Source organism: Lepisosteus oculatus, chromosome 14 (assembly GCF_040954835.1).
Source record: "Lepisosteus oculatus isolate fLepOcu1 chromosome 14, fLepOcu1.hap2, whole genome shotgun sequence".
In the NCBI taxonomy this organism is placed as follows: Eukaryota; Metazoa; Chordata; class Actinopteri; order Semionotiformes; family Lepisosteidae; genus Lepisosteus; species Lepisosteus oculatus.
The window spans coordinates 59,028,546-59,040,903 of record NC_090709.1 but is presented as its reverse complement, the minus strand read 5'-3'; the positions used below and the strand labels follow the sequence as shown (position 1 = coordinate 59,040,903).

The following is a 12,358-nucleotide window of genomic DNA, read 5'->3' as shown; positions in this document are numbered from 1 at the left end:
CTTGTAATCATCAAAAGTCGATGTGTAGTCCTTCAGTACTTTCTCGAGTTGTGCCATGGATATTTTATACGATTAATACTTGTCATGCTCTTTTGCATTTTCATTAACAAACGGAAAAAGTTTAAAGTGTGTTTATGGCTGTGCTTCACATCTACACGAGAGCAGTACAGGACACGCAGTGAGGAGTTCGTGAAGCTTTCAGTTTAGTGCGGAGTTCAGAAGGAGGATTCGCTCGCTGAATAATCTCTCAGGAAATCCCGGGTGAGATTCAACAGGTGTTTTCTGCAACAGCCACGACAAGTGTGAAGCAATCTCTGGATTTCCTGAATTTGAACTAAATTATTAGTTCAAATAATTTAGGATTTAACAGAACTAAATGAGGTACATTTAGAACAGCAGCGCAACCCTGCAGCACGTCGAGTTTAATTGTGTAAACTGCATTTAATTGTGTAAACCTGGCTCTCTCTGAACACGAGCAAAGAGTTCTCACTCAACAGAAAACTGCGATGTGAGTACTGTAATATAAAGCACCTGGAGATGCCAGGGATTGAACCCGGGACTTCATACATGCAAAGCATGCGCTCTGCCACTGAGCTACACCCCCGACGTAAAAGGCTATGGAACAGACTTAGAAATGTGCAAATGCTCACTGATCACACCACTCACGAAAAATGCCTGCAGTTTCCCACTTTCGCGTTTCTTCTACTACAGAGTAAATTCATAGGAATGAAGAAATAAGGAAGGAAAAATAATCGCATCGAAGCTTCAAGAGACTGTGCACAAATTAATCTGTTATTTTTACATCCAGTTACATGGGCGACGGTGGTTGATTCCCAGACGGGGGAGTGCTTTTTTTTTCTACCTCCTTACTCGACTGTCCTTCAATTCTATTTTATTTGAAAGCTATTTGCATCTTTTAAGTGCTCTTGATTAAACTATGCATAGAAAAACAGCAGTACTGATGATTTAACGTAAAAGGGTGAAACAACGCCCCAACAACAGGAATGGTAACAGGAAGGATCGTGTTCTTATTTAATATGTCCTTTTGAGATGTCTTGTCAATGCACACAGGCGGTAGAGCTGAATAATTTACTTTTAGTGGTGTTTTTAAACAAAGATGGAACATGTTCTTTCTATACCAGGAAGAAAGGAGCAGACTTTACCTTTTTAGAGGTAAAAATGACACCTTATCAAAGCTAATATTAATTAAAATGACATCACAACAAAAGAGTGGAGCCTTGAGTGAATAAAGCCTTGAGTGGAGCCTTGAGCTTTCATTGGATGTCTGTGTCTCCATAACTTTGTAGGTGAGAGAGAGGATTGTGATAATTTGCAGGTGCTTCTTGGAAGTGCGTTGGTGGTACAGGCGCCTTCCAAATAATTGAGTCAGGTTTGAATCCCAGCCAGTGCAAACCCAAATCTTTTCAAGATAATCTGCGGTTCGCTAACACATCTTTTGAAACACTACAACAGGTAACACCCCGTGTGAAACATCATGAGCATCTGTTAAACCTCTCTACCTGCCCGTTCCTAGCAGAGACATGCCGAGGGTCTAAGGGGACATTTTGAGCCGTAGAAACATTTTAGCATTCCGTACTTTCCTGTGCAGTCAGGCCAGTTCCACTTTAACTGCGCCCGACAACGGAGGTCGTTTTGAAAACTACGAGAGTAAAGGAAGAGTAAAGGATTGGAAGCTAGGGAGTTTCAGGTCTGTGTTTTTATTATAGGTTCTCAAATCTGAATACCTTTTCAAGAAGTATTTCAGAATCCCAGTCAAATCCAGCACGAATGCTGCATAGATCTGCATTGTACAATTAGTATACTGTTTGTCCGTTGAATCAAACACGCCTTATTAAGCATTTCTAAAACAGGAGAGATTGTTAGGGAATGCGTCTTCCTGTAAAAATAAAATGACTTCAAGGGCACTATAAGCAGAGGTGCTCTACAGAAGAACTATAGCCAGAGATGCCAAAGAGGTCGAGATTTCACCACGTGAGAGAAGGCATCTCAGAAAACGAAGTTGCGGTCATTTCCACGCCTCATAAAACCACTAGGTCAAACAACAAGAGCTGAAGAGCCGCTGTTGAGAGTAACACGGCCGAGCGCTCTAAGGAGCTGGCTTAAACCTCCAGCCTCTTCAGGAGCATCTGTTGGAGTCACACTGCTACAGTGTATCGCCTTGTTAAGTATCCCTTTTATTGTTGTTGCTACCTCCAGGCGATGTAAACCAGATTCAGAAAAAAAATAATTTGAACAACATTATTCCCACGTTTTTTCGAAGGTGCGGTGGCCAAGTGGTAATGCGTCAGTCTCGTAAATCGACCAACGTTTTATCAAACCCCACCCGTGCCTGTTTCGAAGTCTTCAAAAACACTTGCAATGTAGGAGTCTCAATAGTAAGAGAACATAACTATCGCCAGTGATTAGTATCCGTGCATATCCTGCCTTGTTTTTTAGTCGACAAAGCTTGTCTCTCTTCACACCCATCTTCTGAATGATCGCCTCAGCATTGGGAAGGAACGTGCGCTTGATACAGCCCCCGACTCCATGGTCTGATCACAAACAGATCGGGTGAGCTGTCAGTCCAGGTTGGAAGTAACATTCGAAAGCACTAAAAATCTGACTTAGGAACGAGAAGACCGTGTTTTTTTAAACGAGTAAACGATAAAATAATATACTGCCTGCAAGACTATGTCAAGTTCAAGTTCAAGTTTATTGTCATTATACTCATACACAGGTAAAAGGTATAACGAAATGCTATTTAGCTAGCTCTCGGACATAAGTAGTACAAAGAAAAAAACACAACAACAATACAATTGTATAACAAAAGAAAGACAGAGACAACAGCCGATGTGCAAAACAACAACAGGCAGTGTGCAAAACAACAAAAAGGTAACAGTTTATGTGCAAAAACACGCATCAAAAGAATGAAATAAAGGGATAGAAATGATGGGGAGTGAGCTTTTGACATGTATGGGAGAGGTAGATTTTCAATGTGTGTTTGGGTTTTTGGTAAGAAAGAAGCAATCAGCACACATTTTTTTCAGGATAGTCGAGCAGTTTAAAACAGCAAATTCACAGCTTCGTGTCTTTTAAGCTTTGTGTTTCACTCTCCAAATAGACGCACGGGTTCAAATCCCACTCCCGACAATCAGGCGTTTTACCCTGTCTTTTTTACCTGCCTTTACACTGTTTCAGTCTTGTTGTGCTCGCTGACAATCACAGTACGAGGAAAACGGAGAAACTGCTTAGCAAAAACATAACGGACAGAAAAAAGCTTCTTAAACACGTGAATGTGATTAGCAGCAGTAAGGTATGCATTCAAATGTTTAAGGCAGATTTATAAAAGCAGCAGAAGAAAGGTGCAGCCTTTGTGAGAATTCGCGGGTATTTATGCTGCTTGGACTTCTTTCAAGCCTATGAAGTGACCCCCGTTTTATTTTCATTTTCAAACTTCAGAACCGAATAACAAAAAGGTTTCATGTGTGACAGCATTCCGTTGCAAATACCGTTTCCACGATGTATTCAGCGACGGGAATGAAATATTTTAGTGCTGGCTCAAATGCGAGGAATTTCAGAAAAACCTGGAAAAGCAACGCTTTCAGTAAACGACAAATTTAAAGCGTGTAGTCAGCATGAACAGAACAACGCAATGCTCTGTAAAAACGATCTGAAGCCACAATTACTCTTTTATCTCGGGCAGTTCATTCCGATACGATGTTTCCGCAGAATAAATGAAATGCCGAACTCCAAACATGTTGTTGTCATTATTGTTACTCTTGCTGCTGTAGTTTTAAGCTTTAATCAGTGGGTATGTAATGTTGTAAAGGGGCTGGACTACTTTGTTCAGTCCAAATTCCACTATGTGAATTTATGCTTTTTTAATATAAGCATTAACAATACAATGCGTGCTCAAAAACCGTTACTTATTAGCTTAAGAAGCGGCAGTGTTTTGACAAAGTGTGGTATTCGAACAGAAAATGCTGAAGTGTTTAATACTTGCTTGTGAGCAGATCTTCCTCGATTTAGACAAACTCTTGTTCGGCCGATGATTTCAGATCAAAATCTGAATCAAGTGGAAAGAAAGCTGAATTACGCTGGGTACTGGGTATCACTGTTACGCCATCAGGTCATGCTAGGAGGATTGGGGGGATCAAATTGACACAGAGGGACCCAATGTGGGGGCTGAACCCACAGTTCTGAGATTAAGAGATTCTTGCTCTATGGACTGCGCCTATATAACTCTTGTGCTCCAGCAGTAATGTTTCTGGGTGTGGATGAACATGACATATTGTGTTGAGAGCAGCATTTACTTTCCTGCAGAGATGGGAGTGCCTTTAATACAGCTCTTTCAATCGGACAGAGTAACAGGAACTGACCTAAAGTTTCGGCTGTGGATCCATCTCCACATGGGGGACAGTAAAATAGCGATGAAGTAATGTTTCTGGGTGTGGATGAACATGACATAATAGACTGCCAGCAGGAACACGTGGCCCACAGGCAGTGACAGTATCGCTATATTTGGCTGCAGTATATTGTGTTGAGAGCAGCAATAACTTTCCTGCAGAGATGGGAGTGCCTTTAATACATCTCTTTCAATCGGACAGAGTAACAGGAACTGACCTAAAGTTTCGGCTGTGGATCCATCTCCACATGGGGGACAGTAAAATAGCGATGAAGTAATGTTTCTGGGTGTGGATGAACATGACATAATAGACTGCCAGCAGGAACACGTGGCCCACAGGCAGTGACAGTATCGCTATATTTGGCTGCAGTATATTGTGTTGAGAGCAGCAATAACTTTCCTGCAGAGATGGGAGTGCCTTTAATACAGCTCTTTCAATCGGACAGAGTAACAGGAACTGACCTAAAGTTTCAGCTGTGGATCCATCTCCACATGGGGGAAAGAGACAGTAAAATTGCGATGAAGAAACAGAAAGATTTGTGCTCGCTGCAAAGTAGGAAAGAGGTGGTCAGACACATGAAACAGCTTGGTGATAATTTGCAGCGACAATTTTATGTTATTTAGTACACGGATTTCTCTTCATGTTCCTTAAGATGTGTAATTTGTATGTTGGTTGTATGAGAACAGTTTCTCCTAAAGTCCTGTCAATTGATAGTGGAGAGCTAGCTGGTGCACATCTTCAAGAAGACTCTCTTTAAGGCGATTACAAGTTTCTCGAACAAATCTGTGTCATATTTTTAAAATAGTTTAGCTAATGAACAACGAGAGTACAAATAAATTCTCCCACCCTCCATTTGAAAATAAAACTCCATGTGCGAGTCAAAGTTTCCTTGAAGCTACTGATGTTCGTCATTATTGGACATTCCCGATGATATTGACTAAGAAGCTCAATTTTTACGTGTTGTAGTTCAACATGTGCAAAACATTCGTATCCCCTGCAAATATCGGCAAGGTCAGTGATATTCTCAACAATTTGTGCCATTGCAATTCGTGCGATTGGTGCCATACTTTTTCGAAATGTATTCTGACATGCCAGGATCAGAGGGTCAAATTTAAAAAACTGGTGCATTAAAATTTCTTGTACTTCAGGATTTTGATAGTCTGTTACATTGTCTTTCACACGGCGGTGTCAGAACTGTGAGACATTTTCATAATCGGGGGGAAGGCCGTAGCAATAAGCAGAAAGTGCAATCACCTTTTCCCAGTGTAAGTCCGTGTTGTGGTGAGTTTTTAAAATTGGTTTGCGATTTTCTGAAATATATTCCATACAAAAATATAATTTGGACAGTCGCTATTTATTTGGATATTCCCGTTCAGTGAAGATGTCTACAGTATTCCAGCCGGATTAGTACTGATCGAAGAGAGCCATCTACAGGCGAAAGGAGACATAACATCACAGCAGCACCATTTAAGGTGGAACGAAAAACACGCATAAGAAGCTGGCGAATAAGAAGCTACTGTAACTTCAGCCTCGTAGCAGACCCTGGGAGGCACGCTCAAAATAATCATCTTTCCAAGTACTTCAGAGTCATATTTAGATCGCTTTACTGCAATTTTATGTGATTGATGGGAGATGTGAAGCCATCGAGCCCGTACTGCACTTTCACATTGAAATTGAAGCCATTTCTCATGCTTTCTCTCAGTGTCCGGGCTGCAATTGCGTGTAAAGGAGGCGACTTAATCACCTTACAGAGGGTCTTCACGACGGGGTGCGTCAGCTAGTTCTCCATTATTGTCAGTTTACTGGACTTCTGAAGAAACCTATCTACAACGAAGATACAAACTGCACAGTTTAAGGCACATGAAGAGAAATCTGTTTGCTGATTGACTCAAAAAATGTCGATACAAATAATCTGCGAGGCTGATTTACTTATCCGACCACCTCCCTCAGTTCCCCTTTGCTGTTAGCACAATTCTTTCAGTTTCTTTTCTTGTATTTTCCTTGCTATTTTAGTGTTCCCCATGTATAGATGGATCCACAACCGAAACCGTTTTCACCCTATGTTTCTGCACACCTTGCACAGCTCCAGTGGTGCAATTGGTCAGCACGCGGTACTTATACAACAGTGCACAGCGGAGTTATACCGAGGCTGTGAGTTTGTGCTTCACCTAGAGCAGTGTCTTTAGCTACTGAAAGCAACTGTCAAGTTTAGATACTATCAGGAATCTGATGGAGATAAATTAACATCAAATGAAGAAGTAAAGGACTTCGAGTCACAATCAAATAAGGCTCCACAGCTGAAACATTGTGTTTCCTTCTCTTTTCAGCATGGAATAAACCTTGACTTTTTCCTTTGAAGCCCATGCATGCTGACCCAGCTCCCTACTTAAATTACCATCAGCTGTGTACCTCCAGCTGACCTGTACACAAATATATGAGAGAGGTCTACTGAGACGAGAGGAGCACTGAAGACTTGAAAAAGCTCTTGCATTAGACTCTGTGTTTTTGTTGTTCCCCAGATTTATTTTTAATGTTCTTTTTCTTTTAAAGTTGTTGCGTTTGGTTGTTTTTTTATAGTTGCTAGATTACTACAGGGATTTACCTAGGTTCCCGGGAGACTTCTCGTTTTGTGTTTGTTGTTTTTTCGGGTTACAACTATTTTTTTTTCTGTTGATAGGATCCCACGCATTACTGTGGGACTAGTTAACTTTAGTTCATACATTGTACCTGAAATTACCACATAAACTACTACTCTGTTTTCCTTTTTTTTTTAAAAAAAGGCAAAACTAATGTTTGTTTCTCCTTGCTGCTGATTGGTAGCTACAACGGGTCAGTTGCAACAAACTGGCTGCTGAAATTTGTCAGCAGCTCTGTAGCAAACCTGTTCTCAATTGCAACAAACCTAAAATAACAGCTGCTGCCCATTAGACATTACTAAAGTAGGAGACTAAGCGGAACAATAGATTACATTGGAACTGTCCTGAATGTAGTGGAAATAATATTGTCATTAAGTAATGAACAATTGCTTTCCAGACACTACAATTATTCACAAGGAATTTTATCAATACATATTTTATTAATAAAAGTGTAATATCTTAATAATGAAGTTTAATGTTATCTGTATTAGTAGCTGTATTACAGGTAATGCATGCACAGACTTTATTATACTATTGTAAGAAAACCGGCACAGGGACGCCAAATATGTAACATTGCCATAGCCAAAATGTAATGTAGTGGCTCTCTGAAGGCACCAGTTCTGTAGGGTTTGGGCATTTACTGAGACAATTATTAATTGTAGCAGTAAATCACAAAGTTGATTCTTTTGATGGCTTTAGAGTTCAACCATGCGACATAACTCAAACAACGCGCACACACAGGTACTAATACACGAGGATACATTTATTAATACATAGAATATGCATGTAAACCTAACAGATCTTATCGAGAGGGTTATCAGAATACAAAAGGTATATTCGGTCAGTTACAAAGAGTTACACATATCAAGAGGACATACGTTCAGTATATCATTCATTAAGACCGTTTCGTAAAGTGAACTTGGTTACAACTTCTACATTAGATACTCAAAACAAGTACATAACTCTTAGGAATTAAATTGATATCAACTGGTTTGGATAACAATTGAATTCTCGAGCTGTAATGCAGTGAAGTTGAATACTCATCCAATTTCTGGGGATTCAGATCTCCTGCAGCACAAAGAAATAGTTGCAGGCTTGTTGCTGTCCAATCCGAGCTCTCTGGCTCGGTGCCAGGCTGTGCTGTGCAGCTTGCGACGGTGTGCTGCTGTTGCTCACTGACCGGCTAGTTAGTGTTGGCTTTAACTAGCAAAGTTTGTGCACAGGAGAAAAGATGACTGTGTGTCCCAGCAAGTCAGGAAGAGGACCGGTTCGTTCCTGATGAAGAGCTAGTTCTGAATAGTGATTCAGCTGTCCACAGTTCCGACCTGTTCACGAGGCCTGCTGCTGGTTACTCTCTGGCAACCTCCACTCTAGACTCTTAGAACAAAGGAAAGTTCTGGCACTCGGACACACTGGCCGTTCCGTGGTTGTCCGGGCTGAGTCTCAGGATGGTCAGGAGGTGCACTGCGAGAATGTCCTGCCCTTGGGAGTCTTCTGCTCCTGGGCCGTCCTGCCCTGGAATTCTCCTTTGAATTCTCCTCAGAATCTTACTGAATCTGAATCTCACAGGCTCTCTGTGTTGCCTGTTTTTACCTGGAGGAACTTCAGCTCATTGATTGGCTGAAAGTTCCATGGGCATCAGAGTCCCATGTGGGTTACTCGGCCCTACCAGTCCCTGATTGGTTGATCAAGGTGAGATATGAGTCACTTACTCCTGACACTTAGTAATGCAGTCCAGATGTCCAACTGGCACTCCCTAGACAGATAGGCGCCAATAGATGACCATTGATCATGATAGCCAGGCTTAGCTAAGTGCATCCCCCTTTGGGAGCTGTCTTTTATCAAAGGAACCCTAAATCAGCCTGAATGGTTTCTCTGTGGCTGCACCACAGAGATGAACAGAGAGATGAGGCCTAATTTGGGAAAGCTCAGAAACACTTAATTCTGCCTTATTACTAAGCCTCGCCGCTACATCTTAAACTGACCATTTGGCCAGGACCTCGTAAACAAGCCAAATACCATGAACCCCCCTCTTTACCATCAGACCGAGTGACGTCAGAAACGGAGAAGAAGATACTATATAACCCAAAAGTTTGTACCGATACAGGGAACAATACTTCGGTTTTGTTGTTTCTTGCGGGAAACAAGACTTCGGCTTTATTGTTCCTTGCATGCAATAAACTCATCTGTTTCACTTCATCTCGGGATCAAGAACCTTATTCTTTCTGTTACAACACCACTATACTAATGAGGAAGACATCGCACTCTCCGACACCCAGCATCGTGTCCCGACCCACCGTGCTGGAAGGCGACGCTTGCTGTGATTCCTTTACAGAGCAGAAATGACATCCGAGGAGCCGTGAGATCATTTCAGAATTTCGCAGCAATTCAGCATTTCGAAAACACAAACAACCAATGCGAGGAAGATGCGCTGGACAGAGCTCAGAGGGTGCAGCTGGGTGACTTTCCTTCTGAGTGACGTTCCTGCAACACTCTCCCGCTACTCTTGGTGCGCTCATGCCACAACACAGGAAGGCTGGAGCAGGTGGCTGTGGGATTTGCGCACCGCTGAAATAGCTCAGTTGGGAGAGCGTTAGACTGAAGATCTAAAGGTCCCTCATTCGATCCCGGATTTCGGCATTTTGTTTCATCGCGCCCTTTGTTCCTCTCTCCAGCGCCCCCTGCTTAAAGTGTCGCTTCCCTTTCTCAGCCCGAAACGCAAGCGAGACACCAGCAGCAGTCCCTGCAGGTTTCCTTAGTGTAGCGGCTATCACGTTCGCCTAACACGCGAAAGGTCCCCGGTTCGAGACCGGGCAGAAACAGCCTCGTTTTGCACACTCCTGTACTTCACAGAGGTCTTGAGCGACCGGTCATTTGTTCCCAATGTATTTCCGGTGCCTTCGTGCACTCTTGTACAAAATGCACGTTCCTTCTGTACGGGGAGCAGATCATTTGCAATTGGGCTGTGCCGACAGACCAGGACGAGCTCTGTCGGCTGAAATGCAGCGCAGGACCTGCAAGAACAACAGAAAGATTAGCATCCAGCGGGGGCCTCTTAGTGAGACCAAGAGCTCATCAAGAATCGGCTCCAGCAACAGGGCTGGGCACATTGTTCCATTCTCCGCCCACTCTCGGTGTAAACAAGTCCCTCCTGGTCTCTGCTTGAAATGCACTTTCCTGCGTTTGCTTTGGTGTAACTGGCTTCCCCTGCATGGGCGAATGTGAAGAAGATCCTTAGTAAGTCATTGAAGAAAACCGAGAAGAGGTCGGAGTGGCCTCTGTCGTTCATCAACGATCCAGTCAGGCAGTACTCCTCTGTAAAGCGCCGTTCGTTCACATCGATTGGCTTTTTTTTGCCTTCATTCGTGCGAGTAGTAAAAGCAGACGCCCCTATTCTGCCGTGACCCGGATTCAAACCGGGGTTGTTGCGGCCACAACGCAAAGTACTGACCACTATACGATCACAGCGAGTTACCGAGACACACGCGGCAGGTCGGAAAGGGCTGTGTTCTCTTCGTGTGACATAATTCGGAAAAGTCCTGACGTTGCATTTCAACTGAGCCCCAGTATACATCGACCCTTCGACACTCTGAGTGACAACTCTCTTGCGTGTTTTCTCATATTTATGTAGTTTGCTTGCATGATGCCGGGAACAGCATGGTTGTTCGCTGCCATATAGTCTAGCGGTTAGGGTTCCTGGTTTTCACCCAGGCGGTTCGACTCGGTTTTGCCTCCTGCTTTCCAAAAGATCAGCACCGTGTACGAAAGAGCCGCATTAAAACTACTCGAACGTGCAAAACGTGCGAGAAGAGGGGGCGCTTGTTTCCAACCGAAACTTCTCGCGTGTGAGACGAGCTGATCATCGCTGTGGGAGGGTTACTCTGGTAGACAGGGCTGACTTTTTGCACTTTCTGGAGAGGCGATTTTCTCCACTTCAGTAGCCCGATTTCGTCGATTGCGTGGAGAGGGCTGTAGAATGTGGCGCCGCCTTTAATGCTCCGTCCATGACAGGCGTGCTGGTCTCTGGAGAGAGAGCACGGTCCATCAGCGCACTCCAATAAAGGCACTGGAAGCAGCTGAATCACATTGGCGAAGCTCAGCGCTGGGCCGCTGGGCACGTCTTACCACCGTTTCCGTAGTGTAGTGGTTATCACGTTTGCCTCACACGCGAAAGGTCCCTGGTTCGAAACCGGGTGGAAACAGACATCTTTTGTCGCCATGCACAAAAGGGGATTGGGGATTCGCCTAGCGCTGTGATTGAACAGACCCACTCACCTCTTAGTGTGGCGGGATCTGCACAGTGCATGTCACAGCGCATCCTGCTTTCACTTCAATGCGCGTCCTGATGTACCCCAGTCTCCCGCGTGACAGGTGGGGACAGGTGACAGGTCCTATACTAACGAGGAAGACATCGCTCTCTCCGACCCCCGGCATCGTGTCCCGACCCACCGTGCTGGAAGCCGACACGTGCTGTGATTCCTTTACGGAGCAGAAATGACAACCAAGGAGCCGAGAGATCATTTCAGCATTTCGCGTCTGAACGGAAAACACAAACGACCAACTCGGAATGACTTGCCTTTGACGCTTCTCAAAGCGTTCTTTGTGCATCGAACAGACCCACTCACCTCTTAGTGTGGCGGGATCTGCACAGTGCATGTCGCAGCGCTTCCTGCTTTCACTTCAATGTGCTTCCTGATGTCGAGTCGTGTGCCGTGCGGAGGCTCTGAAAGCGAGAGCAATGAAAAGGTGCACGGCGCTGGGAAAGAAAACAGAGAAGTGAAAGGCAGTCATTTCTCTAAGGAGGTGAAAGAAAAGCTACTCCCCATCGGGGAATCGAACCCCGGTCTCCCGCGTGACAGGCGGGGATACTTGCCACTATACTCACGAGGAAGACATCGCTCTTTCCAACCCCCGGCATCGTGTCCCGACCCAGCATGCTGGAAGCCGACGCGTGCTGTGATCCCTTTACGGAGCAGAAATGACAACCGAGGAGCCGAGAGATCATTTCAGCATTTCGCGTCTGAACGGAAAACACAAACGACCAACTCGGAATGACTTGCCTTTGACGCTTTTCAAAGCGTTCTTTGTGCACGACGACTGCGCCGCCTAGCAGATACAAAGGGGTTGTACAACTTTGAACTAGCAAATGGAAGAGGGCTAAGCCCCCTCTCTTTTAGCCCAGGTTCGATCTGTCTCCCAGAATCACCAGGGCGCACACACACACACCCGTGCCGTTGAAGTGCTCTGCTTCATTTCTAAGAGCAACTCAACATTCACTCCTACCCCGAGTGCAGAAAAGACAGCATCCACAGCAAC

At 44.3% G+C, this 12,358-nt stretch overlaps 3 non-coding genes across 3 annotated transcripts; 2 read left to right on the top strand and 1 right to left on the bottom strand.

The window, feature by feature from the left end:
* Positions 1 to 532: 532 nt before the first annotated feature.
* Positions 533 to 604, bottom strand: trnaa-ugc (transfer RNA alanine (anticodon UGC)). The gene has a single exon. It is a non-coding gene; the product is annotated as a tRNA-Ala (tRNA).
* A 9,005-nt stretch (positions 605 to 9,609) lies between these two features.
* trnaf-gaa (transfer RNA phenylalanine (anticodon GAA)) lies at positions 9,610 to 9,682 on the top strand. Its single transcript has one exon. It is a non-coding gene; the product is annotated as a tRNA-Phe (tRNA).
* Positions 9,683 to 11,171: 1,489 nt separating this feature from the next.
* trnav-cac (transfer RNA valine (anticodon CAC)) lies at positions 11,172 to 11,244 on the top strand. The gene has a single exon. It is a non-coding gene; the product is annotated as a tRNA-Val (tRNA).
* Positions 11,245 to 12,358: the final 1,114 nt, after the last annotated feature.